Genomic DNA, 12624 nt, shown 5'->3' with positions numbered 1-12624 from the left:
AGTTCTCTACTGAAAGGTTTTTCCCTGTGGCCTGGGAGATGCTCTGAGTATGTTCTCTTACTAATTCAGCTTGCACTCTTCTGTTAAATGGGGAATAAAAGACTTTTCCCTCATGGCCATTCTCAGCAGGTCTGTACTGCAAACCTTTGCCCACAGGCCAGATTTTGCAGGATGGCTCCATGACTACACTGTTAGGAGTAGCTAACAGTCATTTTCTGTGCATGGGCTTGGTGATTTGTTTCGGTTTTGGTTTTTCAATAGGAAGTAGGTAAAATACTGCAGGCCAGTACAGCAGCAAAAAAAATACAATGCCAGGAAAAAATGTTGTGTGCTCTAGGAAGAGGATGGGTGAGAGCACAAATTAGTCTATTGCCTAACCTGGCACAACGCTGAAGCACTGTCCTTCTGGAAAGAAATAGAGCTGTCGTCTTCCACATCTACCCTGTCTGTCTGGAGCAAACCCTACAGAATGAACAATACTCATGTTTCCCCTGGGGCAGACCAATGGATTTGTTCCAGAAAAGAGCTCAAACACTGACAGGTGTCTGACATACTGACCAGGGATAGTATGAATGACCAGGAAACCCATCTCTGTAGCAAAACAGGAGTGCAACAAGCTACTAGTCCTACCACACCTTTTTAAAGTAATATCTATTCTACTTTGACGGGGCTATGAAGTTCAGGAGAGGTATCTCTGCTGATTCTGCATCAAGCAGAATACTTAACCAAGTGAAATGCAGTGCTGTACAGCAGCCCTCAGTTGGTGTGGGCAAGTAAGAAATGATGAGAGTAATTTTATTACTATTGCTCCCTTGCATACTTTCCAATAACCCAGATGAAGGTTGCACTTGTAAGGTGGAAGTGTGCAGAAGAGTGGGGCTTGTCCTGTCTTACATCCCCTTCTTTGCCAGCAATTCCATGCTCAGTTTCACAGAATCATTCTCATTAGAAAAGACCTTCACAATCATTGAGTCCAACCATTCTACCCAGCCTGGTGCTAAACCACATCCCTCAGCACTGTATCTCTGCCTCTTTTCAACACCTCCAGGGATGGGGATTCAACCACCTCCCTAGGGAGCCTGTTCCAGTCTTTGAGAACCCTTTCAGTGAAGATGTTTCTTCTAATATCCAACCTAAACCTGGCCTGGTGCTCCTATCACTTGTTACTAGGGAGAAGAGACCAACCTCCACCTCACTCCAAACTCCTTTCCCGAAGGTTTCCCCTCAGCCTTCCCTGCTCCAGACTGAAAAACCACCATTCCCCTAGCTGCTCCTCATCAGACCTGTTCTCCAGACCCTTCAGTAGTTTTGTTGTCCTCCTCTGGAGCTGCTGCAGCACCTCAATGTCTTTCTTGCAGTGAGGGTCCCAAAACTGAACGCAGTACTCGAGGTGTGGCCTCACCAGTGCCGAGCACAGGATGTTCATAGAGGGATACAATTTTTTATCACAGGTACAACTGGGAGAGCAGGAGAAGTCTCCTGTACCTCTGCCCTATTGAATGTCACTGCTGCTCTATGGAAACCCAGCTGCCACTGTGTTTTCCTGACCGCCTCTATGATGATTGTCAGGGACAGAAAATATTAATTAAACTTTAATTAATAAATTGAATACTGTGGGGTTAATTATAGCTATTTACAGGGAGTGTATGGGATCTGGAGGGCCTACCTTCTGTTGTTTTTGCACAAAGTATTGCCTCTCCCTCTAAGCTCTAATTAGCTGGCATTTTTTTTTTCTTTCTTAATAGCCAGTCTCCAAATGATTGCTCAGTAGCTCCCATTTTGTTCCTCATCAGCAGTTCTCCAGCACAGCTGCTACTGAAGGGAAGCAGCACTTGCAGGGAGCAGGTGATGAAGAATATATCAGAAATGGTGTAAACCAACAATATTATTTTAAAAAAAAAGAGAGAGAAAAAACCCAAGAGGCCCAGCCCCTACCATTATCTAGCAAGGTAACTGAAAGAAAGGACTGAGGCAGAAACAAGAAGAAACAGCAACAGCTCAGGCTGCTGCAAGGTTAGAAATTTTCTTCCCCTATGCAGCCCTCTTGTCTAGCTGCATGTTCTGCCTTCCTGCATATGCATAGAGCTAAGAGTCATCAACAACAGATAAGCACCTGGGAAAAAGCAGCCTGTTCCAGCTTAAAGTCAACCATGCAGCTTGAAGAAACTTCCCCTCTACTCCTTGTTTTCAACCTATACATTTCCTCCTTTGTGGTAAAACCTTTAAAAAATTTAAAATTAACTCCATTACCTGTATTTTAAGCCCAGTTACTTTTAGCCATTCAGTGTATAAAGCACAAGGGTCATTTCAGGACAATGTTAAACTAAAGGCACACAGCAAACACACTATGCCCAGATATCAGGAGTTCATTCCAGCCTGCTTTCCAATTTCATGCCACTAGATGCAAAATAGCAGTGCCTAAGAACTAGTCCAGAACGGAGCTGTCAGGGTTTCGGGGTTATTTTGGATGCTGTTTTGTTGGGTTGGGTTTGGGCATAAAGTAATCAACGTGACCAGCAGACAGCCCCCTGCTCTCCCCCCAACATCCCGTCCTGCCTGCTGGCGTACACCACCCAACGGCTGCCACAGAAGGAGCGCAGCAGCTGGAGCATGAGGGCTGGCAGCAGCCAGCAGCTGGCCTGGTGCCTGCTTTCCCCTTCCCACCACAGCAGCAGGCACAGGAGACAGTTTTTGGCTCCCACTGAGGTGAGATGGGGTAAGGAAAAGGGGAAAAGAAAGGTACTTTGTTAACCAATAGCAGTAAATGCTAGTAAGGGAAAATGGGGCCATTGGCCAGCGTGGAAAGCAGGATATCCTCCAAACCCAGCATGGATCCCTGTGGCTTCTGAGGCTGGAAACCATTGCCTAAACTAAGAAAGCTATCTTCCCATCTCAAGAAAGGAAACATAAAAGCCAGAATCACTCTTGTGGAAAAGCCTAACTTGTCTAGCTCCTCAAGTGTGCTTGACAATATTACCCACTGCCCTGTGCAGCAAAAGGGCTTCACTGCTCAGGGGTGCTGAGCTGAGGGCTCTCCAGCATCCAGGTGTCTCCCTGCCTTGCACTTTGGCTGAAAGCCTTGTACCACAGTGCCAAAACCCTGCTCCAGGTCCATCTGTTAAGAAAAACTTCCTCACTGGAAGAGTGATCGGCACTGGAACAGGCTGCTCAGGGTGGAGTCACTGTCCCTGTAGGTGTTCAAAAACATGCAGCCATGGCACTCTGGGATGTGGTTTAGTGGGTATAGTGGTGTTGGGTTGATGGTTAGACTCAATGATCTTGGAGGTCTTTTGCAGCTGGAACAATTCTATGATTCTATACCTTTCACTGACACAGAGATTCCCCCAAAATGGAGCAGATAAAGCATGGTTTCCTCTTTTTGTGTTTAGAATTGTGTCACTCAAGAAGTACTGGTCATCCCTATGCCAGTCACCCCTGGGCCCAGCCTGGAGCCAGGGAAGGAAAGCACAAGCTGAGCTGCTGAGAGTCTCTAAGGAGGCTGAGACACTGGAGCAGAGAGGCCGTTTCCAGCCAGGGCTGGGCAGGGCGAGCTGCCTGCAGGCTCGGGCTGCCGGTGCCATCTTCTGGACACATAGGCAAGCGTTATTGACCTTTTCCTTGGGATGAAAGCAGCACTGTTAAGTGTGTCTTCATTTCACTCCCTAGCCTTGCTTTTTGTTTCCTTCACCCCTGTCTTTTGTATCCATCAGCATGGCAGCAGCACAATCCAACACACTGCACAGTGCACCTGTGGAGAAGTAGGTGCTGCAAGCTTGGAAAAATGCTTCCTCCTTCTGGCATTTCCTCTTCTCCATGTACCTGTGAGAAACAGCCAATCATGGCGGTGGCACTTGTCATAAGAGACATCCACGTGTTTTAGGTCAGAGAGGAAGAGCAGTGGCATGCAAGGACACCCTGGTTAACACTAGCGGCACCTTCTCAGAGGCTCATGAGTATTGACTTCAGCAAGGAGCAGCCCGTGGCGAGGGGTCTGTCTGGTCTTGCTGTCTGATTGGCTTTCATGACATGTGTGAATGCAGACATCTTGAAGTCTTGCCATTTATGTCAAGGGCAGTCGCCTTCTCAAAGGGATTTGTTCCCTTTAACATCCAAACCACAAGCTGTTGAGCGTGGTTACACCACAAGTATTATTGAGAGCAAGGCTAAAGTTAGAGAGGCCACCTCACCCTGAAAGAATCCCAAATTACATCTCCCCTGGACAGCAGCTGCAATTCCACCTATGTCTTCCAGCTGCAGAGTGGGACCCCACCACTGACTTCTAAGCAGCTAACAGGATGCATGCACCCTATGCAGCCCCAAAATGAGCTCAGAATCAAGTCGGGAACAACATCTAGTGCAGGGAGCATGTCTCCACAGAATGGTTTAAAGAGCACAACAGGGAACAACAGACCAGGAAAAGCTGTGAAGTTGGAAAAAAATGTCTGAATTGGTAGAAAGCAAAGAAAAGCCAAACAGAAGAGGTGCGGGGATGGTGCAGGCAATAAAGGCAATGATGATGAAATGTGGTCCATGATGGAAACTTAAACAGTCTAGGGATTATATGGAAGCTGCTGCACTTCTGCACTGCAAATGATACTTGGTTCCAGTTCATGAACTGGGGCACAGCAATGAGATAGAGTCAGGCTGAAGGAACCATAGGGCAAACTTAAAGCAATAAAATAACAGAATCATAGGCAGGAAAAGGCCTTTAAAAGTCATCTAGTCCAAACCCCTGCACTCAGCAGGGACATTTGCTCAAAGCCCCATGCAATGTGAGCTGGAATGTTTCCTGGGATGGGACATCTACCACCTTTCTGGACAGTTTGGGCCACTGCTTCACCACCTGCAGTGTAAAAAAATTGTTCCTTGTATCTAGTCTAAATCTCTGCCTTTTAGTCTAAGACTATCACCGCTTGTCCTGTCACAACAGGCCATGCTAGAAAGATTGTCCCCATCTTTCTTGTTGGCCTCTTTGAGTACTCAAAGGCCACAAGGTCTCCCCCAGAGCCTTCTATTCTCCAGGTTGAACACCCCCAACTCTCTCAGCTTGTCCTTATAGGAGAGGTGCTCCAGCCCTTGCATCATTTTTGTATGAACCTGCTCCACAGGTCCTGCTCCTCTGGACCCACTGCAGCAGGTGCTGTTCTGAAGGCTCCGGAGCTGGAGGCAATATATGCTCTCAGAACAATGCTAGGGTAATATATTTCTTTCAGAAACATAAGGTACTTGAAATATCTTTTCATTATATGAATTTTAAATCTGTCAAGCTCTCCTTTAACGTGCATATATCATAATAATAAATACCAAGCACGCGGTGATGTAAAGCTTTGATATTGTTGTGTCACTGTTACACACCCCAGGTTCAGATGCTGACCCATCTAGGTTGTCAGTTTGCATTCCACTCAAATTCAATTACTGTGCAGCTGGTCCAAATATATGTGCTGGTACTGTTTGTTTATGCAATGGCTTCACTGCATTTGTTTTAACATAGATTTATTAAAAAATAAGTATGCTATAAACAGGCTAAAATAAGAGGCTACCTTCCATGGTGGTGTAATCAGAGTAACTGGCAACAGCAGTTTATGTCAGAACACCTAATTCCTACTGCTGTTAAGTCTCATTTCCCATAGCTCTCTGGAAAGGGCACAGACAACTCCTGTCTGAAATAAGTTTCAGCAGGATTTAGGTCTAGGTCTCAGAGCCCTGCAGAAAGGGCTTTGTAGATGTGCTTCTCTCCAGCACTGGTACTTGACGCTGTTGTATGCTTTATAATAAAGGGTGTCAGTGAAGTACTTTTACTCTATTTGGCTACTACACTGAGGAAATAGCAAGCTCTCTATTTATAACTGTTATGATTTCCAGTCTGCATCGATTTAAAAGATATCTTCAACATGCAAGCAGCTGTTTAATGCATTTTGACCAAAAAGCAGGACATTTGCATTAGTATTCCCACTGGAACATTTGTCCTTTCATGTCCATGCATTAAGGGCCTGTTTAAAATCTGTCCATGTCCCTAATCTCTCTGGGGAGCTTTCCCTGAATATTCAATGCTAGTCCACAGTGTGTAACAAAAGAGGGAGGGGGGGTGGAAAAGAGGCAGAGAAGATTGTTTATGCATAAAGTTCTACAGCCTTTTCACAGAAAAGAACGTACAGAGACATAAATGCACCTCTGCTACAGAGCCTGGCACTTCCACAGCAAAGATCTGACAGCATGTGCAGTTTTTTTGAGTTAACTAACTTACAATAAGGGCAGAGGCATCTGAGCTCCAGATGCACTCATTCAGGCAGCCAAGGCCATAAATAAAATAGAAAAGAATGCTCTAACATGGGGTATTCAGAGACGTGTTGAAGGTCCAGCAGATGGGTTTGGCTGTCTCAGTTTTTACCTGTGTAACAAAGTAAATGTGTAAAGCTGCTTACTGGCTCCTTCAATTCAAAACTTTTGCATTTGCTCCCATATGCTTCCATAAAGGCAGGGCTAATGTAACTGATGAGCAAAATCCTGCCCTCCCAGGGAAGCTGATGGCAAAACTCCCACTGGCTCCATCAGGCTCTGAGTGTTGTTCAGCATAAAAGCAATTGGCTGAATTTGACTAACAGCATAACCAATCCTCTAATCAAATTTGTATTCTTTCATCTACAGACTTGCCATCCTAACACTGACCCTGGTGCTGCTGTCACCCTGTGGAAGAACAAAACCAGAGATGCAGCTGCTGCTGCTGCTGCAACTGGGCTGGCTGCAGCCTTGGCCCATGCTGACAAGCGGCTCTTTTCCATGGAAGGGTGAGAAATTTTCTCCCGAATTAGGACAACTTATCAAAACCTTTTGTGATACCATTAACTTTGTTTTGCTCAGTCTATGTGCTAACACAGTTCTTGTGAAGCAGAAAACTGGAACCCTGCATGTCATATCAGACAGCAGAAATTTCTGATTTTCCAAGAAGTTTGCCAATTGAGAAATTATTTCTTTTTCCACCTTACCCAGGGCCTGCATCATCCTCATCATCCAGTCCAGCTTCCATAAACATCTGAGTATTCTTTTTGAAGCCAATCAGCTGTTTGGGCAGATGGCACGGAAATTTTGCAGTCCATTTCATCCCTGATGCTTACAGTTAATGTTAACTGTTAATAATGGGATACACACAGATGGATACAAACACACATGGATAAGAGAAGAAAACATTTATGATGTGTTCTGATATGGGAATTAAATTGGTGAAGGTAGATTCCAAAGCTCAATACATACTAGAAGTACATCCCCAAAACCGTGTGTCTGGCTGGCATTAGGAAAAATGGTGCACTGTGAACAACTAACCAACGCTTCCTAGTTTGGTATATCTGGAAAATCAGTTCTTTTCTGTCTCTCTTAACTGTACCAAAATACTTCTGCTCACCTGTACTACATAGTTTTAAAACACAAACATCTGGCTAGCCATATTCCATGTGGTTTCTGTGGACAATCACTGTTTGCCACCCTTGGCTCAGATCTCCAGATCTCAGATCCTGCTGCCAGAAATACATTCAGTAGTTCAAACTGCATTTAGACCAGACATTAGGAAGAAATTCTTCCCCATGAGAGTGGTAAGGCACTAGAAGAGGTTGTCCAGAGAGGTTGTGGAGACTAACCCTGGAATTGTTCAAAGCCACAATGGATGAGGCCTTAAGCAAATTGGTGTAGTAGGAGCTGTCCCTGCCCATGGCCCAGGGGTTGACACTAGATGATCTTTAAGGTCCTTTCCAACGCAAACAATTCTATTATTCTATGAATTTAACAGTATGTTTGACTCAATTATTTCATAACCAGGGAATGCTTTTTTTCCTCTCAATATTTTGGATTTAAAACTGAAATTTCTAGCATTGAGCATGGGCAGATGGCAGGGAAAGAAACATCCAGTCTCCCAAAAACCAAAGCCTGCATCAGGAGGAAAACAACAGGGAGAACTCCAGGCATAAGAGGTAGACAGGCAGAAAGAGAGCTGCTAACTAACGGATGGCTTACTCACATATGGGTATATCCTTCCAGAGCCCGCCCTAAGAAGCAACACTTGACATAAGCAGCTCCTGCAACCTGGCTCCAGTTTTCTTTCTCAGTACCTTGGTTCAGTCCCTGCCCAGTCTCCATCCCTGACTGCTCTGAGAAGCATCCCCATAATGCACTCCAGCTTCCAGTCAAAGCACTGGTTTGTCATATGGCTTAGGGAAGGGCAAGAAGGAAGAAGAGAATTACACATATTTGAGGATGGATGAGTCAGACTAGCTAGAGAATGTGCTTAAAGCAAGTTTGTTTCATCAATGGCAGCACTATGTTGTTTGCTTCTCTCCTTTTAGATGGGGTCATCGCAATTCTTTTTCTCCATTTAGTGGTGGCATAACTAAGTGGGCCACAAAGAAGCTGCCTCACCTATCATAAAAGCACAGTGTGCAGTAATCATAGGAGGCTACTGTTCAAGACAAAGCCATGAACTCCACTTTTAAGAATGTGCTGGGCTGTAATTCTGAAGAATGCATTTATTAGCAAACTCCTGTTTTCATAAGCCACAAATCAAGACACAGCTCCCTGCAGCGCTCGACCGACTTTATGAATCACGAGCCCTGCAGAGCATTGCCACGAGACTTGGCTCTAGAAAGAAAATTGTCTGTTCAACAGCAGAACACCCCAGTTCAGCCTCCTCTTTCCACAACTGCTGCTTAGCTCAAATCAGAATGAACCAGCTCTGGAATTACACGTGCACTTAATGTCCTCTCACTACCTACCAGATTCAGTATAAAAGCATTATGGTGAGTTTTTCACTCTGACAATTGCTTAATTAAGCAAAATTTTCAGTATCTGGCTACTTTGCAAAACTAGCTAGAGGCTCCCAGATAGCCCTCATTTCAAAGCAGGAAAAAAACAATGGCCAGCTCTGTACCAAACCACAGGTCAATAGATTTCAATGGGCCAAGGTTAAAAATTGGCCTCCAGCTAGCTGCACAGACGTATCCCACAGGTATTAAACAGGAAGCTTTTAAAGCACAAAAATAGTCACAGTTGTGTGACTTACTCTTGTTAAAGGATTTTTATCGTGCACATGAAGACTAGAAGCTTTCCTGCTTTGAAATGTTTCTGTTTGACACTTCCTCTGTAGCAGAGTCAGTCTGTGTTTTTCTCTCCTGAACAGGCTGTGGGCTGAGTTTTGTTTTGCTGTTTTGTCCTTTTGTTGTGTTTTTTTTTCTTTCACAAATCAAGCTGTCTGCATCATGGGAAGTAAATCTGTAACAGGGACACATAAGGGCTCATTCTGAGCTTGCATTGCTGCCCCCAGTAAAGTCGCCCTTGGAAACAAGAGCACTTGAGAATATCTTAGCACAGAGTGAAAGGCTCTTTGCTATGGTTTATTTAGCTGAAAAGGGAAAACATAATTCAAGTGAAAACCTCCAGAGATTAGAGATGCTCAAAGGATGTGGTCTCTGCTGCGCGTCCTACTACTGGAGGCCACAACCTCTGAAGAGCATTGCATTTGAGTATCTGCTTTGGCAGGGACAACGCTTTTGGGCTTGGAGATAAACCTAGTTTTCTTGGCCTGATATGAAAGCTAAACAATAATATATGCTCCTCTCCTACTACCACAACCACTCCCAAACCTAAGGGAGTCCAGCCTATTACCAAAGGGGTATGCTGAGTACGGCTCGTTGCTACATGAATTATTAGCCTGCTGTTAACTTCCTCCTCTGCTCCTTACTCACTGCTTTGTACCATGGCTGGTAGCTGCACTCTCCACATGTCCAGCCTTGGCCTTCCAGGACTTTCAAGTCTACAAGAAAGCTAGGAAAAACGTTTTACATGGGCTTGTGGTGATAGGATGAGAGGGAATTAAGTAGAGAATTTAAGGGAAGTAAGCTTGAGTAGAGTAGATTTAGACCAGACATTAGGAAGAAATACTTTACAGTGAGAGTGGTGAGACACTGGAACACATTGCCAAGGCAGGTCATGGATGCCCTCTCCTTGGAAGTGTTCAAGGCCCAGTTGGATAAGTCCTTGAGCAAGCTGTTCCAGAGCAAGCTGTCCTTGAGCAAGCTGGTCTAGAGCAAAGTGTCCCTGCCCATGGCAGGTGGGTTGGAAGTAGATGATCTTTAAGGTTCCTTCCAACCCAAACCCTTCTATGATTCTGTGATCCATCCTATCTATCCCCAGATGCCATATCTAGCCACCACTTCCCAGGTGGCTCAGTTTACCCAACCTCAGTCTCCTGCTGGGCCCTGGAGCCTGTCTCAACCATCAGATGCACCACACTCAACCAGCCCAGCTATGTCATTAAGCAGTGCAGCTGCACAGCCACCAACCTGCCAGCACACATGTGGCAGACCACTTCTTGGCAGCGATTAATCATACATTGCATAAGAAACAGTCCCTTAACACAGGCTAGGCTTTCCACTCCCCAGCCATGGCAAGGACATAAAAGCTTTTGGCCATGCAGAAAAGTGAACAAAATGAGTGGGTAATTAACTCTCATGACTACAAAGGCTAACAACTTTGGCACTGGCAAAGGGGATCAGAAGCAGACGAGCTGAGAAAGAACTGTAGCAGAACAAGTATTTGCCTGGGAGCAAACACTGCCAGAGTGGTTATTTCAGAATGAATAGTCATGTTAGTTAACTAGAGCTAACTACTGAACAAATCACTCACGTTACAGCATACCCAAGTGCACTAGATGCATCCTTTGATCTGCTGACTGACAGACCTACTGCAGTGGTCTTTTTTTTGTCTGGTGTGTTGTTTTGGGTTTTTTTTTTGAGAACCTGGAAAATACCCCACCCTAATTTATCCTTCATAGCTGGTTCTGGGTTTTGGTATCACCTTTTCACTGCTTAATAGGAGCACAACTTGTATGAAACAGGAACCCAAGATGGACTTACTCATTGCAGCATGAGGTACTTGCGTTCAGCGTCAGCATGTGGTTTGCAAAGAAAAACATAAAAAAATAACCAAATGAAGTGTTTTTCCTGTAAATGGACATGTGACTGTTAACCCCTTCCTTGTACCTCTGTCAGAACAGGCAAGCTTTGCTGCATCACCATGCCCTTAATTTCTGACCTTATAACATAACTTCGCAGCCTTTCACCATCAACATTTAGAACTATGAGGAGGATGAAGGGACTGGAATGTCTGTCTGATGAGGAAAGGCTGACAGACCTGGGGCTGTTTAGACTGGAAAAGAGAAGATTGAGAGGGGATCCTATTAATGTTTATAAAGATCTGAAGGGTGGGGGTCAAGAAGGGGCCAGGCTCTTTTTAATGGTGTCCTGTGATAGGACAAGGGGCAATCGATACAAATTGGAACACAGGAAGGTCCAGCTCAACATGAGGAATAACATCTTTGCTGTGAGGGCAACAGAGCCCTGGAGCAAGCTGCCCAGAGAGGTTGTGGAGTCTCCTTCTCTGGAGACTTTCAAGACTTGTCTGGATGTGTTCCTGTGTGACCTGGCCTAGGTGATCCTGCTTTGGCTGGGAGTTTGGACTGGATGATCTCTAGAAGTCCATTCCAACCTCTACTATTCTATGATTGTATGATCTGGCTTGCTCTTCAGCGGCATACTATGCAGCCTGCCACACCCTATGTGCCACTTACTTAAAATACCAGTGTGGACAACAAAATGACTCTCATGGTATTCAAGAAGCCGGGAAAGAGAGCTGGGGGGTTTGGGAGTGTTTTTTAAGGCAGATAAAATTCACCCTGAAAATTGCTAAGTAAAATGTGTTCTGACTGTCACTATACAAGTAAACACATCTCATCTGGAAGCACACATGAAGTGGTGAGTAGAAGTTTCTTTTTCACATTAACTGCTTTACACTGGTCAAAAACTTATGGGATTTGACAGAGATTAAAGACTCACTTGTCAGCTGCTATGTCCTTTAATAAGCTTCTTAACATCTATATTGACAGAAGAAGCGTGTCCCAAATTTAGCAAAGCAGGCTCTCTCCGTCCAGGTTTCACTGCAGCTCTGGAGGCCTGGAAAAATGTTAAATGCAGTTAATCTTCTGCCTCTTTTAGAGAAAGAATCTACTAAATAGATTTTCCTCAGAGCCAGCTTTTGTGGAATGGGCAACAAAAAGGAGGAAAAAATTATGTGTGAAAAAAATCAAATTGTGTTCTGCTGTGTCCTGTCCTCATACTTCCTGCCTCCGCTCATGTCCACAGCAAGCTTCTTCCTGAAGGCTTATTCAGCTTAGTAAGGATAGCCTTGCCTGTAAAGCACTTGACAGCAGTCAAGGTTTCTCTGCAACAAGCAATGCAGCTGCTGACTATCTAACCCATCAAGCCATCTTAAGCCCTGGTTTACACTCTCACCTGTAACATGCAGATGAAAAAATTCTTTCCCCTTCCCAGCTAAAGATTCTTCTGCTTTTTAAACAGCACTGTCATTAGAACAGAGAGTTGACCATGTACTTATCCAGAACCAAGTACAAATTACCTATTGCTTTAATTCTTTGGGATCTCCCCTGAGATCACAGAACGTTAGATGTTGGAAGGGACTCCAGAGATTATTGAGTCCAACCCCGCTGCCAAAGCAGGATCACCTAGGGCAGGCCACACAGGAATGCATCTAGGCAGGTTTTGAAAGTCTCCAGAGAAGGAGATTCCA

At 44.8% G+C, this 12624-nt stretch overlaps 1 protein-coding gene across 3 annotated transcripts in view; it reads right to left on the bottom strand.

Moving 5' to 3' along the window:
* Positions 1–12624, bottom strand: part of COA1 (cytochrome c oxidase assembly factor 1) — a 58501-nt gene that overhangs the window by 32855 nt on the left and 13022 nt on the right. For 2 of the 3 annotated variants that reach the window (XM_068152566.1, XM_068152569.1), the window contains exon 3: positions 11874–11990. The exons of the other annotated variant lie outside the window; for it this stretch is intronic. The gene's annotated coding sequence lies outside the window, so the exon portion shown is untranslated. The remainder of the gene's footprint in view (positions 1–11873; positions 11991–12624) is intronic. 3 annotated transcript variants of the gene reach the window in all.

This window comes from Melanerpes formicivorus, unplaced genomic scaffold (genome assembly GCF_026170545.1).
Source record: "Melanerpes formicivorus ecotype bairdi unplaced genomic scaffold, bMelFor1.0.p_v2 SCAF_24, whole genome shotgun sequence".
In the NCBI taxonomy this organism is placed as follows: domain Eukaryota; kingdom Metazoa; phylum Chordata; class Aves; order Piciformes; family Picidae; genus Melanerpes; species Melanerpes formicivorus.
Note: the sequence above shows the minus strand (reverse complement) of the source record. Positions and strands in the feature narration are given on the sequence as shown.